The 15,536-nt window shown below is 40.1% G+C and overlaps 1 pseudogene; it reads left to right on the top strand.

Annotated features, from left to right (window-relative positions):
* The first annotated feature begins 7,693 nt into the window (after positions 1-7,693).
* Positions 7,694-8,435, top strand: LOC106843339 (large ribosomal subunit protein uL30 pseudogene; annotated as a pseudogene).
* Positions 8,436-15,536: the final 7,101 nt, after the last annotated feature.

The following is a 15,536-nucleotide window of genomic DNA, read 5'->3' on the forward strand; positions in this document are numbered from 1 at the left end:
AGGGAGAAATTTTGACCAACGAAAGATGGGAACCTGTGGATAAATTCTTCCCTTTTTCCCCCTTCCCTTCCCCAAGATGACGCTGAGATGCTGTTTGTGTGGTTTCTCAGGGGCACAATCTCACGCTTTTGAGTTATCAGTTGTACTTATTGGCGGCCTCTTCGCATGGTTCTTTCTCCTTCCCTGCCTCACTGCCCTAGTGCATCACTCCCGCTTCCTGGGACTGCATTCCCTGGAAAAGTACCCACACATGAGCCCTCGGCTTCAGGCTCTTTTTTCTGGGAACCGAGGCTGAGACACTGTCAGTCTCCCTGGCGTGAGACCCGTAATCAGAGAGTATTTCTGTTCTGGTAAGGAAGAGCGAGACTCGTTCTCTAAGGCAGGGCCAGCACTAGGATGAGGCAAGACAGATGCCCGGGGCAACATTCAAGGAGGGATGCACTCCCAGGGTGGCGCTGGTGCAGGCTGTCCTGGACAAGGAGAGCCTCCTTCAGTTTTGTGCCCTAGGAGCCTCTCTTCCTCACACCTGTCTGGCTTTGCTGTTGGAGGTGAGGGTATCAACCGATCACTCGGGCCTTTGGAGTCCCAATCAATTGGACACAGATATAAGAAATCAAAAGAGCAGAAGCTTTAATGGGGCCAGGCGATGTCCATCAACTCCACACTATAGAGCTTTTACTAAATTGTGTTGAAGGCTGTGGAACTGGCACTATAATTTTCCCCAAATCCGCATGACTGACATTTTGCTGAATGCCTTTGTCTAAGGAGACAAACAAGTTCATCATTGTTTTTCAGCAAAAATGATTTTCCTATCATTCGATTTGAGGTGCAGAGCACTGAGTCAATCATTTGCAGTGTGGGGCACACTCCTACTCTTGCTTCCCGGATGTCTTTTAGACATTAATGCTTAGCCTTCTTTTAAGTGTCATTTTTTTTTAATTTTTTATTTTTTTTGAGGAAGATTAGCCCTGAGCTAACATCTGCTGCCAATCCTCCTCTTTTTGCTGAGGAAGACTGGCCCTGAGCTAACATCCATGCCCATCTTCCTCTATTTTATGTGGGTCGCCTGCCACAGCATGGTTTGACAAGTGGTGCATAGGTCCGCACCCAGGATCCAAACCAGTGAACCCTGGACTGCCAAGGTGGAACATGCAAACTTAACTGCTGTGCCACTGGGCTGGCCCCTTAAATGCCATTTTTAAAACTTTTTTTCAGTTTTCATGCTCTCTTTTATAATTAATAAAGCATTTTCTTTTAATTATAGAAGATATAGGAAGTCTTAAAAATATAAGAATACTCATAACCCCATACCCAAATGGTACTGTTGTTAACATTTTGATAATTCCTTTTAGACCTTTCTCTGTGCATTTTGTTTTAGGATAAACTGTGTATATACTTCATAATTTTCTATCATGTTTTTTCACTCAAGGTTATATCATGATCATTTTGCAATGCATTAAAAACTTTCGGTAAAATTTTAAGATGGAAATAACTTGATTTTGGTAACAAAAGTAATACATGCTTATTATAAAAAATGTTGCTAATATAGAAAAATATAAAGAGTAAGGTGAAAATCACCTGTAATTCCATGTCCTGAATATGCACTGCTAACCTATCTGTATATCCTTGTGGTGGATTGTATGCTAAAATTGCCACAATTATTCCCTTCCACACCCCTTTGCAATGTGACCTGGCAGCTCCTTACGTCAAGAGGTTGAGTCCATTTTCCCTCCCCTTGAATCCGAGCTGGCCTTGTGATTTACTTTGGCCAACAGAATGTGGGAGAAGTAATGTGGGAGTTCTCAACTCAGGATTCACTCTCACCCTCAGAACCCTGGGGGCCACTATGTGATTGAACCCAGGCTGCTTTCCTTGGGAATGAGAGACCGGGAAGAGCAGAGATGAGCTGTCCCAGCTGAGGCCAACCTATACCAGCCAGCGTCCAGCCAGCTAGCTGCTGACCGCAGAGGCACGAGGGAGCCCAAGACCAGAAGAACCCAGCCCAAATCGTCACCCTGCAAAATCATGAACTAAAGAAAGGGTGGTTGTTTTAAGCCACTAAGTTTTAGAGTGATTTGTTATGCAGCAAAAGTTAACAATGCGATCTTTCCAGACTGCTTTTCTATGCTTCACACACAAACTTTTTTGAAAAAGATTTTACTCTATGTGTTATTTTGTAAACTGCTTTATTTTTTTCATTATAGTATAGCATGTGTGAAATAAAATCTTTGTTTCTGTGCTAAGTAAATATTAATATCATTATGTTTAATAGTTGCCTAATATTATTAATGCTATGTTCATTTCAATATTGTAATTCATTCAGGTGATTCCTTATTAGTGGAAACTTGTTTTTCTACTATAAAAAGTCCTCATTAGGGGTCTGCCCAGTGGCATAGCGGTTAAGTTCCCACACTCCGCTTTGACAGCCAGGGTTTGGGGGTTCGGATCCCAAGCCCAGATGGTACCACTTATCAGGCCATGCTGTGGCAGGCGTTTCGCATATAAAGTGGAGGAAGATGGGCACGGCCCTCAAGAAAGGTGATGCCACATTGCCAATTGTGTTGTTTATTGTCTCCATGATGAGTTTTAGCTCTGCTATTTCAGAGTTCATCTCACCAGCCTCCCTTTTCCTTTCCTTTCATTGTCTTGGCATCTCAACCCATCCTGCGCTTTTCTGAACCTGTTACAAAGAGGTCAGTTACTTTGCCTTCTTCTGAGGAAGTAAACCTGTCCAAACTCTGTGTTTTTCTGATTCCTGTAGGAAATATTTTTAGGGACCTATGAATTATCTGAATCTGAGAATGACGCCCCTTCTCTTGTTTTTGGTATTTTTCCACAGGCTTCATTTTATTACTTGTTGTTTATTCTACGTATCCTCTGGAGAAGCGAGATCTATCCAGACATTTCGCTTGGGTGTGCCTTTTGCCCTCAGCACTTCCCTCTCTTCACTTGGGTGCTGGTGGGATCCACAAGTCAGACCCATGGGTAGTGGCTGGCAGGTGCACGCTGCTCCAGGCCCACTTCACTAGGCTTTCAGCAAATGCCTCTGCTGGAACGTGACGGGATTTTTGATACTATTTGCTGGCGCTCTCACACTCTGAACAGATGCAGTTCATAAGAGATCTCCAGTCTCCAGCACACACTGCTCAAGGGCTCTTGCTCTCTCTCTGCCCCGCCTCTAGGACTCTACTTGAGGGGCAGCCACATCACAACTTAGTTGAATGCTTCGTATCAAATGGCTCTCTAGTTAATAATTAGATCATCATGTAAAGATGTTTGTTCTTTTTTTTTTTTTTGAGGAAGATTAGCCCTGAGCTACCAATCCTCCTCTTTTTGCTGAGGAAGCCTGGCCGTGAGCTAAAATCTGTGCCCATCTTCCTCTACTTTCTATGTGGGATGCCTACCACAGCGCGGCGTGCCAAGCGGTGCCATGTCCGCACCCTGGAAAGGACCGGCGAACCTCAGGCTGCTGAAGCAGAATGTGCGCACTTAACCGCTGCACCACCGGCAGGCCCAGATGTTTGCTCTTAAAAACAACATAAACAATACCCTGCTCTCTCTTCAGGAAAGGGCCTAGGGTTCCCAGTGTTCAGTGTGATTGGTATTCCGTCTGTGTTTGTCTCTAGCACCTTTCAGAGTTCTAAGCATCTGGTCAGCATTACCTGCAGCCCTCAAAACAACCTCACAAGGCAAGGAGGAGGCAGGTGTTGTCTCTGAACTTCACCGGGAACAGAGGCACACAGTGATTCATCTGCCCAGTAGGGGGGCATCTGTGGTTCCCTGGCTTCCCCTCTAGTCCTTTTTCCCATGGCATTGTGCTGCCAGTCTGCCCATCCCCTGAGCTTCAGTGGAGGATCAGTTCAGGTGAGTCATTCAAACACTTGAATTACTTCGCTGCTGCTTAAAAAGTGCCCTTAACACAGGCTGCCCTGCTGAGCATTTGAGGTGTGGTGCTGAAAAAACCGCACACCACCCAGCCTGCCCCCAAAGCCCTGTGTCATGTGTTTGCGGCTCAGACTCCCTAAGTCTTAATCCACTTCATCCTCAGTAACAGCTTAGTCAGTATGAAGTGCTTCCAATAATAGCAGCAGCAGATGAGCGTACAAAATACCTGTCATCCTGAAGGTGCTTTAGGAAAGTATGCACAGGTGTTTCTGTGTCTGGTCATCACTTTAACCATGCATCCGGGAGAGGATGCTCATGGCAAGGTAGATGGAAATATTTGGTAACCGGGAAGTCTTGGGGCTATACCTAAGAGGTTCAGTAGAGAATATAACTAGATCCAACTGCCCACATTAGATGCATTGCCTGCCATGAACTTGCATTCCTAGGAGAATGGAAACCAGCATCTACTAAGCAGGTTTTAAGAATCTTTTGGTTTCCACGGTATGTGGAACTATAATGGGTCCAGCAGGTGCAGAGGGGAGCCAGCTGTGAAAGGGTTAATAGGTCAGGTAGCCTATTAGAGGCTAATATTAGAAACTCAGGAAGTAGTCATTTGTTGGACTTACAGAAATGGAAGCTAGTAGGAAAGAGGGAGAGAGAGAGAGAGAGAGAGAATAATATCAATTGTTCCTGTTTCAGAGAAGGGGCATTTAAATTATTGATTGGAGAGATCCAGGGGCTGGCAGGTTCCCAGGATGTGGGGAGAGTAAACAAGACAATTCACTGGCAAATGAAAATGAGGTTGAACTGATACGGGATCCAGGAGGATTGTGAGGTACGTTAGCCCCCCTCTTCATTCTTCAGAGGAGATGTGGTCCATTGCCCGGAGCCACACCTCAAGTGTGAGAGGCTGAGATTGAAGTAATAGGGACTGGAGAGAACAGATGATGACAGGGAGAGAGGAGAAGAGAATCTGAGATGAACCAGTTGCTTCAAGTTCTTGAAATGGAAATATACATAACATATAAAAAATATAAACTTCTGTGACTGTTCCAGGAGAAAATCCTGATTCCATTATTTCACTCCATGAGTAAATCTACCTTGTCATTTATTTTGATAAATGAAATTTTACTCATGGACTCAAGTCTATGTAGAAACCTTTTCCTATTTTACAATCTCATTGGTTTGAATACCTGTGTAAAATCTGTTCTCTGCTCAAGCTCCTCATTTTGATCTCCGCACTAATTTCTGGACAATTCAGTTCCTAGTCAACCCTAGAAAGAGGAATAATCTCACGAGAATAGGCCTAAAGGTAGAAACCACCATAATGTTTAACGTACAAGTCATACAATGGGTAGGGCAGTTTCAGGTTTCACTTCCTTCTTCTTCAGCCTTAATTTTAGGGTGCCACTCTAAGCCATAAAACCAGAATTACACAATAAATTGTGCTCACAGGCTTGGGTATGATTTCAGGGGTTTCTGGAGTGACTAAATATTTTCATTGATGTTAAGTGGTGAAATCATGTATTTCTTCCCCCCCCCCCTCAAAATTTATATTATGGAAATTTTCAAACATTCAGAAAAGTTGGGAGAATAGTTCAGTGAGCCTCCATATACCTTCTTCTTAGAGTCAACAACTGTTAATATTTTGCCATATTTGCTTTTTCTTTCTCTGGAAATCATATATATCTAAACTCTTTGAAAGGAAGTTGTAGATATCACATTTTACTCCTAAATACTTCGCCAAACTTGATACTTGTCATACCATCAGAAAGCGAGAATTCTTGAACAAGTAAGGTCAAGTCTTGTTTAGAAAAGGCTGGGCAGGATGAATTATCAGCACAACTTCTGGGAATGGTGGTTTCTGGTATTTAGCTAGTTCTCACGTTGATTATCTGTTGCGTGGTGCCATTTTACAAGGCACACACAATAAACTTCATCTTGGTAGTTCTTGTTTCAATAATTTCAGAAGAGACAAAGCAAATCCATCTTAGTTCTACACTTTCATGCCCATTTTCTTCATTGTTTACTTCAAAAATACATCTTTATTACAGTGTCCTCTTGCACACACTAGAAGATAGAACTTCCTTTTTTCTTCCCAGCATGCTAAGTACTAGAGTTACTTTGTAAAACATATTTGGGACTACTAAGGAGAGAGTTAAGATCTTTCATTATTTTACCTGTGACTTGAATCATAATAAAATAATCACCTTCCAAAGTGGAAGATGTTAAACATCACATTAACACTTGCTGATAATTATAAGGCATTACTGTATGGTACATCATAATAATGGTTATCTTCTCCAGAAAAATAAGGCTATTCCTTTAAGGCACTCATAACATCTCTGCCACTTTTAACTGCTGTTTTGCTCCCAACCCATCTTGTACACAAATACAGAACTTTGTGCCAGGTTAATCAGTGGCTAGATAATAGAAGAAAGAAATTACTCATTGGGAAGCTAAAATGTCCTGTCTTTGTTTCAGAACACACCAGAAAATTTAATTCAAAGTTCTAAAAAAAATTTTGACAGCTGGATGGGATATGAACTTAATGAACCAGCTACAAAATAACACTATCTGATATGTCAAACCCTTCTCTGGCACTTTCCTTTCTTTCCATCAACCCGTATTCCTCACAACAGGTCGACGTGTGGCACCCACAACAAATCCTCAACAATAATGGTCCAAAATCAGATAAAAGCCATTGTAATTGGACAATAATGATATGTAAAACAGAGTAAGGGCCAGCTGTTTTAAGTGAAAAGTAGTTTGGCCCTTTATCAAGTACCTGGGAACCCGGCTCTGCCTTGTATGTTGCTGCAATTCAGGTAGACATTCTAGTCCAGCGGTTCTCAAAAAGTTCAGGATGCCTGAGGATGACTGACTGTCAAAGTACTGATTCCTTGGTCCTAATTCTGGAGGTTCTGATTTGGCAGATCCGGAGTGGGGCCTGGGAACCTTCTTGGTCCACAGCTGATTCTGATGCAGGCCGTGATGGAACATGCTTTGACCTCTACTGTTTCCAGCACCTAAATGCCCAGAGAGTGGGTCATTGTTAAGCTTGATCCGTTATGTATGAACTGATTTAATGCTTATCCTAACCGGCTGACCAGTGCTAATGGTCTCCATCTCATCCAAGATCAGTCACTGGTCAGAAGGAACCGGGGACTCATGTTCTGCAACTAAGAGCCATTGTGTAGGCTGACTCTGAAAAGGAGACTATTTTTCCTGTCAGCCCTAAAACAAACTTATATGACAGGACTCCAGCCTAGTATTATTTAAACAAGGCTCTGTGTGAGTGATTGAGTGTGTGTGTGAATGCATGCACAGCTATTGGACCCAAGAATAATCTTTCAAGGGTCTATCCCACAATCCTGGTATAGTTCTGCTATAATGTGACATATGTCATCATAAAAATTACCGTGCTATGCACAATAGTGTAATAAAAACCGCAGGGCTTTTGTGAAAAGAAGAGCTTAGAGAGACAACACTCAAAAACTTCATCAGTGACACATTGAAAAAAAGAGATAGGGGCCAGCCCAGTGGCGTAGTGGTTAAGTTCATGCACCCGCTCATCAAGCCATGCTGTGGTGGCATCCCATACACAAAGTAGAAGATTGGTATGGATGTTGGCTCAGCGACCATCTTGCTCAAGCAAAAAGAGAAAGATTGGCAACAGATGTTAGCTCAGGGCCAATCTTCCTCACACACTCACACAAAGATATAGGAACCTAATAAAAATGGTAGCACAGTTTTACACATTAAACGATTAAGAAATTCAAAAGAAGCCTCTTTTCTGGCAGGAAACATGGAGAGTGTAGAGGAAAAGAAAAAAGAAGGTTCCTGCTATGCCAGAAACCTTTAAGAAAAAGCAAAAGAATTTCACAGAGCTGAAGATCAAGTGCCTGAGAAAGAAGTTTTCCCAAAAGATGCTTTAAAAGGAAAGGTGGAAACACATCTATCAAACAGCTAAGCACTGTCATAAGGAAAATAGGCAGATGCACAGAAGTGAGATCCAAACGGCAAGGATGGCAAGAAAAGCAGGCAACTTCTATGTAACTGCAGAACCCAAATGGGCATTTGTCTTCAGAGTCAGAGGTATTAATGGTGTGAGCTCAAAGATCCGAAAGCGGTTGCAGCTTCTTCACTTTCGCCAGCTCTTCAAAGGCACCTCTGTTAAGCTCAACAAGGCTTCAGTTAAAATGTTGAGGATTGTGGAGCCATATATCTCATGGGGGTACCCAAACCTGAAGTCAGTAAATGAGTTATCTACAAGTGTGGTTATGGCAAAATCAAGTGAATTGTTCTGACAGGTAACACTTTGATTGCTTCATCTCTTGGCAAATGGCATCATCTGCATGCATGGAGGATCTGATTCATGAGATCTATGGATACTGTTAGAAAACGCTTCAAAGACGCAACTTCCTGTGGCCATTCAAATTATCTTCTCCAGGAGGCGGAAAGAAGAGAAGGACCACACTTTTCTAGAAGGTGGAGATGCTGGCCACAGGGAAGACCAGATCAACAGGCCTATTAGAAGGATGAACTAAGGTTCTTCCCACGATTATTGTTATAATTGTGACAATTGTTATCAGTTAATAAACAGGGAATGCTTTCAAGTTGGAAAAAAAGGAAATTTATAATAATACGATAAATATGACACTTTACCTGAAAAAGACTTGGCATTTATTTGAGAAAGTGGGTATTAGAAAGGTTGTAGTGTGCGATTCATTGTACAGTGGTGGGAAGGTAAGTTATCTAAAATCAGAGGAAATATTGTAACACCCGGTGTGGATGGTGAAACTTATAACACACAGTAGACTGAAGCAGCTCGTAGATATTTGAGGGGAGTGTGTGCATTCCATGTATTCCCAGGCAGCTCAGTTCAACCAGGTGGTCCCCCTTAATTTTTCTCAGCAATGTTTTGTACTTTTCAGTGTACATATATTACACAACTTTTATCAGATTTATCCCTAAGTATTTCACATTTTTGATGCTTTTTAAATGTTATTTTAATTTCCACTTGTTCCTTGCTAATATATAGGAATACAATTGCTTTTTATATATTGACCTTGAATCCTGCAACATTGCCAAACTTATTTATTAATTCTAGTAACTTTTTAATATCTTCCACCTGATTTTCTGCATAGACAATCATGTCTTCTGTAAATAAAGACACTTTTACTTCTTTCTTTCTAATCTGGTTGTTCTTTCTTTATTTATTTTAGCCTTATTGCACTGGGTAGACCCTCCAATATAATGTTGAATAGAAATGGCAAAAGTGCGTATTCTTGTCTTGTTCCTAAATTTATCGGGGTGAACATCCAATATTCACTGTTGTATGTGATGTTAGCCATAGGTTTTTCATAAATGCACTTCATCAGATTGAGGAAGTTCCCTTCTATTCCCAGTTTGCAAGAATTTTTTCTTTTGTTTATTAAGAAATTGATGTGGATTTTGTCAAATCCTTTTTCTGCATCTATTGAAATGATCATAGAGTGTTGTTGTGGTTGTTTTCGGTTTTTGGCTAAAAGAAAAATACAACCTTGTGTGGTGAATTAAGTTGATTGATATTTGAGTGTTAAACCAATCTGGTACTGTCTTTCTGCTTTCTATTTCATTGATTTTTGCTCTGATTTTTATCATTTCCTTTCTTCTGCTACTTTGGATTTAATTTGTTTCTTTTTTCCCAGCTTCCTCAGGCAAAAGCTGAGGCTTTAGGTGCCATAAATTTCCTTCTAAATACTGTTTTAAAAGCTGTATTAGATTTTTGTTCCCTTGGTTAAAAATTACCACAAACTTACTGGCTTAAAACAACACAAAGTTGTTCTTATAAAATTTTGGAGGTTTAAAGTCCAAATTCAGATTTACTTCAGATTTACCAAAGTCAGGGTGTTGGCAGGGCTGGTTCCTTCTGGACTCTCTGAGGAGAGAATCTGTTTCCTTGCCTTTTCCATCTTCTTGTGTGGCCTGTATTCTTTGGCTTGTGGCCCCTTCCTCCATTTTCAAAATGCGTCACTCCAATCTCTGCTTCTGTCATCACATCACCCTCTCCTCTGATCTGACTCCTCTTCGGTTCCTCTTCTAAGGATTACTGTGATTACATTGCCCACTCTAATAACTGAGGATAATGTCCCCATCTCAAGATTCTTAACTTAATCACATCTGTAAAGTCTCTTCTGCGATATAAGGTAAGATGGACAGATCCTGGATGTGAGTATGCGGACATATGTGGGGGCTGTTTCTCACCCTGCCACTGAGGCATCCCGTACAATTTGATATGCTGTGTTTTCATTTGCACTTAGTTCAAAATACTTTAAAATTTCCATTTTCATTATTTGCCTTTGTTCCATTAGTTATTTAAAAGTGTGTTATTTAGTTTCCAATTATATAGAGATTTCCCAAAGATCTTTCTCTTATTGATTTTTTGTTTAATTCCCCAATGGTCAGAAAATATACTCTGTATGACTTGAATCATTTAAAATTTATCAAGACTTGTATGATGTATCTTGATAAACATTGTGTATGCATTTGAAAAGAGCATGTCTTCTGGCATTTGGGGTGGAGTGTTCTGTAAACATCAATTAGGTCATGTTGGTTGACAAAGTTGTTCAAGCCTTCTATAGCCTGACTGACTTTTTCTTTATTCTGTTAATTACTGAGACAGGCTACTGAAATCTCTGACTATGATTATGGATTTATCTACTGTTCCATGCCGTTGTATCAGTTTTTGCTTCACGTTTATTTGAAGTTCTGCTATTAGGCCTATAAATGTTTAAGCTTGTTATGTCCTTGTAGTAGGTTAACCTTTTATCATTATGAATTAACTTTCTATGTCCCTGGCAAGATTCTTTGCTTTGAAACCTTCTTTGTCTGATATTCATCTAGTTCTCCAGCTTATTTCTATTTATTTATTTATTTTTTGGTGAGGAAGACTCGCCCTGAGCTGACATCTGTTGCCAACCTTCCTCTTTCTTTTTTTTCACTTGAGAAAGATTAGCCCTGAGCTAACATCTGTGCCAGTCTTCCTCTATTTTGTATGTGGGAGGCCTCCACAGCATGGCTGATGAGTGGAGTAGGTCCACACCTGGGATCTGAACCAGCAAACTTGGGCTGCAGAAGTGCAGCCCACGTAAATTTAACCACTCAGCCACCGGCCAACCCCTCTCCAGCTTCGTTTTGATTAGCGTTAGCCTGGTATATCGTTTTCTGTCCTTTTACTTTTAACCTTTTTGTGTCTTTATCATTAACATGCAGTTCTTTTTTTTTTTTTTTTTTTTTTTTTTTATTTATTTTTTTATTAATGTTATGATAGATTACAACCTTTTGAGATTTCAGTTGTACATTTTTGTTAGTCATATTGTGGGTACACCACTTCCCCCTCCGTGCCCTCCCCCCACCCCCCCTTTTCCCTGGTAACCACCGATCAGATCTCCTTCTCAATATACTAATTTCCACCTATGAGTGGAGTCATATAGAGTTCGTCTTTCTCTGACTGACTTATTTCGCTTAACATAATGCCCTCGAGGTCCATCCACGTTGTTGTGAATGGGCCAATTTCGTCTTTTTTTATGGCTGAGTAGTATTCCATTGTGTATATATACCACATCTTCTTTATCCAATCATCAGTTTCTGGGCATGTAGGCTGGTTCCACGTCTTGGCTATTGTAAATAATGCTGCGATGAACATAGGGGTGCAACGGACTCTTGAGATATCTGATATCAGGTTCTTAGGATAGATACCCAGTAATGGGATGGCTGGGTCATAGGGTATTTCTATTTTTAACTTTTTGAGAAATCTCCATACTGTTTTCCATAGTGGCTGTACCAGTTTGCATTCCCACCAACAGTGTATGAGGGTTCCTCTTTCTCCACAACCTCTCCAACATTTGTCGTTCTTGGTTTTGGATGTTTTTGCCAATCTAACGGGGGTAAGGTGATATCTTAGTGTAGTTTTGATTTGCATTTCCCTGATGATTAGCGATGATGAACATCTTTTCATGTGTCTATTGGCCATATTCATATCTTCTTTTGAGAAATGTCTGTTCATGTCCTCTGCCCATTTTTTGATCGGGTTGTTTGTTTTTTTGTTGTTAAGCCGTGTGAGTTCTTTGTATATTATGGAGATTAACCCTTTGTCGGATAAGTGGCTTGTAAATATTTTTTCCCAATTAGTGAGCTGTTTTTTTGTTTCAATTCTGTTTTCCTTTGCCTTGAAGAAGCTCTTTAGTCTGATGAAGTCCCATTTGTTTATTCTTTCTATTGTTTCCCTCAACTGAGGAGTTACAGTGTCCGAAAAGATTCTTTTGAAACTGATGTCAAAGAGTGTACTGCCTATATTCTCTTCCAAAAGACTTATTGTCTCAGGCCTAATCTTTAGGTCTTTGATCCATTTTGAGTTTATTTTGGTGTGTGGTGAAAAAGAATGGTCGATTTTCAATCTTTTGCATGTGGCTGACCAGTTTTCCCAGCACCATTTGTTGAAGAGACTTTCTTTTCTCCATTGTAGGCCCTCTGCTCCTTTGTCGAAGATTAGCTGTCCATAGATGTGTGGTTTTATCTCTGGGCTTTCAATTCTGTTCCATTGATCTGTGGACCTGTTTTTGTACCAGTACCATGCTGTTTTGATCACTGTAGCTTTGTAGTATGTTTTGAAATCGGGGATTGTGATTCCGCCGGCTTTGTTTTTCTTGCTCAGGATTGCTTTAGCAATTCGCGGTCTTTTGTTGCCCCATATGAATTTTAGGATTGTTTGTTCAATTTCTGTGAAGAATGTTCTTGGGATTCTGATTGGGATAGCATTGAATCTGTATATTGCTTTAGGTAGTATGGACATTTTAACTATGTTTATTCTTCCAATCCATGTGCAAGGAATGTCTTTCCATCTCTTTATGTCATCGTCAATTTCTTTCAAGAAAGTCTTGTAGTTTTCATTGTATAGATCCTTCACTTCCTTGGTTAAGTTTATCCCAAGGTATTTTATTCTTTTCGTTTCGATTGTGAATGGGATAGAGTTCTTGAGTTCTTTTTCTGTTAGTTTATTGTTAGTGTATAGAAATGCTACTGATTTATGCACGTTAATTTTATACCCTGCTACTTTGCTGTAGTTGTTGATTATTTCTAATAGTTTTTCTGTGGATTCTTTGGGGTTTTCTATGTATAAGATCATGTCGTCTGCAAACAACGAGAGTTTTACTTCTTCGTTACCTATTTGGATTCCTTTTATTTCTTTTTCCTGCCGAATTGCTCTGGCCAGCACCTCCAGTACTATGTTGAATAGGAGTGGTGAAAGTGGGCACCCTTGTCTTGTTCCTGTCCTCAGAGGGATGGCTTTCAGCTTTTGTCCGTTGAGTATGATGTTTGCTGTGGGTCTATCATATATGGCCTTTATTATGTTGAGGTACTTTCCTTCTATACCCATTTTACTGAGGGTCTTTATCATAAATGGGTGTTGGATCTTGTCGAATGCTTTCTCTGCATCTATTGAGATGATCATGTGGTTTTTGTTTTTCATTTTGTTGATGTAGTGTATCACATTGATTGACTTGCGGATGTTGAACCATCCCTGTGTCCCTGGTATAAATCCCACTTGATCATGGTGTATAATCTTTTTGATGTATTGCTGTAATCGGTTTGCCAAAATTTTGTTGAGGATTTTTGCATCTATGTTCATTAGTGATATCGGCCTGTAGTTCTCCTTCTTTGTGTTGTCCTTGTCAGGTTTGGGGATCAGAGTGATGTTGGCTTCATAGAATGTGTTAGGGAGTTCTCCATCTTTCTCAATTTTCTGGAACAGTTTGAGGAGAATAGGTATTAAGTCTTCTTTGAATGTTTGGTAGAATTCTCCAGAGAAGCCGTCTGGTCCTGGACTCTTGTTTTTGGGGAGGTTTTTGATTACCGTTTCTATTTCCTTACTTGTGATTGGTCTATTCAGATTCTCCATTTCTTCCTGATTCAGTTTGGGGAGATTGTAGGAGTCTAGGAATTTGTCCATTTCTTCCAGGTTGTTCAATTTGTTGGCATATAGTTTTTCATAGTATTCTCTTATGATCTCTTGTATTTCATTGGTATCTGTTGTGATTTCTCCTCTGTCATTCCTGATTTTATTAATTTGCGATTTCTCTCTTTTTTTCTTGGTGAGTCTGGCTAGGGGTTTGTCAATTTTGTTAATTCTTTCGAAGAACCAACTCTTTGTTTCATTGATCCTTTCTATTGTCTTTTTTGTTTCAATATCGTTTATTTCTGCTCTTATTTTTATTATTTCCCTCCTTCTACTGACTCTGGGCTTTGTTTGTTCTTCTTTTTCTAGTTCTGTTAGGTGTCGTTTGAGGTTGCTTATGTGAGCTTTTTCTTGTTTAGTGAGGTGAGCCTGTATTGCGATGAATTTCCCTCTTAGGACTGCTTTTGCTGCATCCCAAATGATTTGGTATGTCGTGTTCTCATTTTCATTAGTCTCCAGATAAAATTTGATTTCTTCTTTAATTTCTTCAATGATCCATTGTTTGTTGAGAAGCGTGTTGTTTAGTCTCCACATTTTTGCACCTTTCTCTGCTTTTTTCTTGTAGTTGATTTCTAGTTTAATAGCATTATGATCAGAAAAGATGCTTGATATTATTTCAACTCTCTTGTATTTATTGATGTTTGCTTTGGTTCCCAAAATATGGTCAATCCTTGAGAATGTTCCATGTGCACTTGAGAAGAATGTGTAACCTGCTGTTTTTGGATGAAGTGTTCTATATATATCTATTAAGTCCATCTGGTCTAATTTTTCATTTAATTCTATTATTTCCCTGTTGATTTTCTGTCTGGATGTTCTGTCCATTGGTGTTAATGGTGTGTTGAGGTCCCCTACTATTATTGTATTGTTGTTGATGTCTTCTTTTAGTTCTATTAAGAGTTGCTTTACAAATTTTGGTGCTCCTGTGTTGGGTGCGTATATATTTATAAGTGTTATGTCTTCTTGGTGGAGAGTCCCTTTTATCATTATATACTGTCCCTCTTTATCTTTCTTTATCTGTTTTGCTTTGAAATCTACCTTGTCTGATATTAGTATAGCGACACCTGCTTTCTTTTGTTCATTATTAGCTTGGAGTATTGTTCTCCATCCCTTCACTCTGAGTCTGTGTTTGTCTTTGGGGCTGAGGTGTGTTTCCTGGAGGCAGCATATTGTTGGATCTTGTTCTTTGATCCATCCTGCCACTCTGTGTCTTTTGATTGGGGAGTTCAATCCATTTACATTTAGAGTGATTATTGAGACGTGGGGGCCTTCCACTCCCATTTTGTGTCTTGTTTTCCGGTTTTCTTCAGTTTCCTTTGTTTCTCGTCCCATGGTTTAATCTGTTCTGATGTAGAGCTGCTACTCTCTGTTGTTGTCCTTCTACTTATCTCCTCTGCTCTTGGTTTTGTAGCCCCTTTCCTTTTTTGGATTTTTCAGGAGTGAGGGTTTTCCTGAGGATTTCCTGAAGAGGAGGTTTTGTGGCAATAAACTCCCTTAATTTTTGTTTATCTGGAAAAGTTTTTATTTCTCCATCGTATTTGAAGGATATTTTCGCTGGGTAGAGAATTCTCGGCTGTAGATTTTTGTCCTTCAGATTTTTGAATATATCATTCCACTCTCTTCTAGCCTGTAAAGTTTCTGCCGAGAAATCTGC

The sequence above is a fragment of the Equus asinus genome, chromosome 10 (assembly GCF_041296235.1).
Source record: "Equus asinus isolate D_3611 breed Donkey chromosome 10, EquAss-T2T_v2, whole genome shotgun sequence".
Classification (NCBI taxonomy): Eukaryota; Metazoa; Chordata; class Mammalia; order Perissodactyla; family Equidae; genus Equus; species Equus asinus.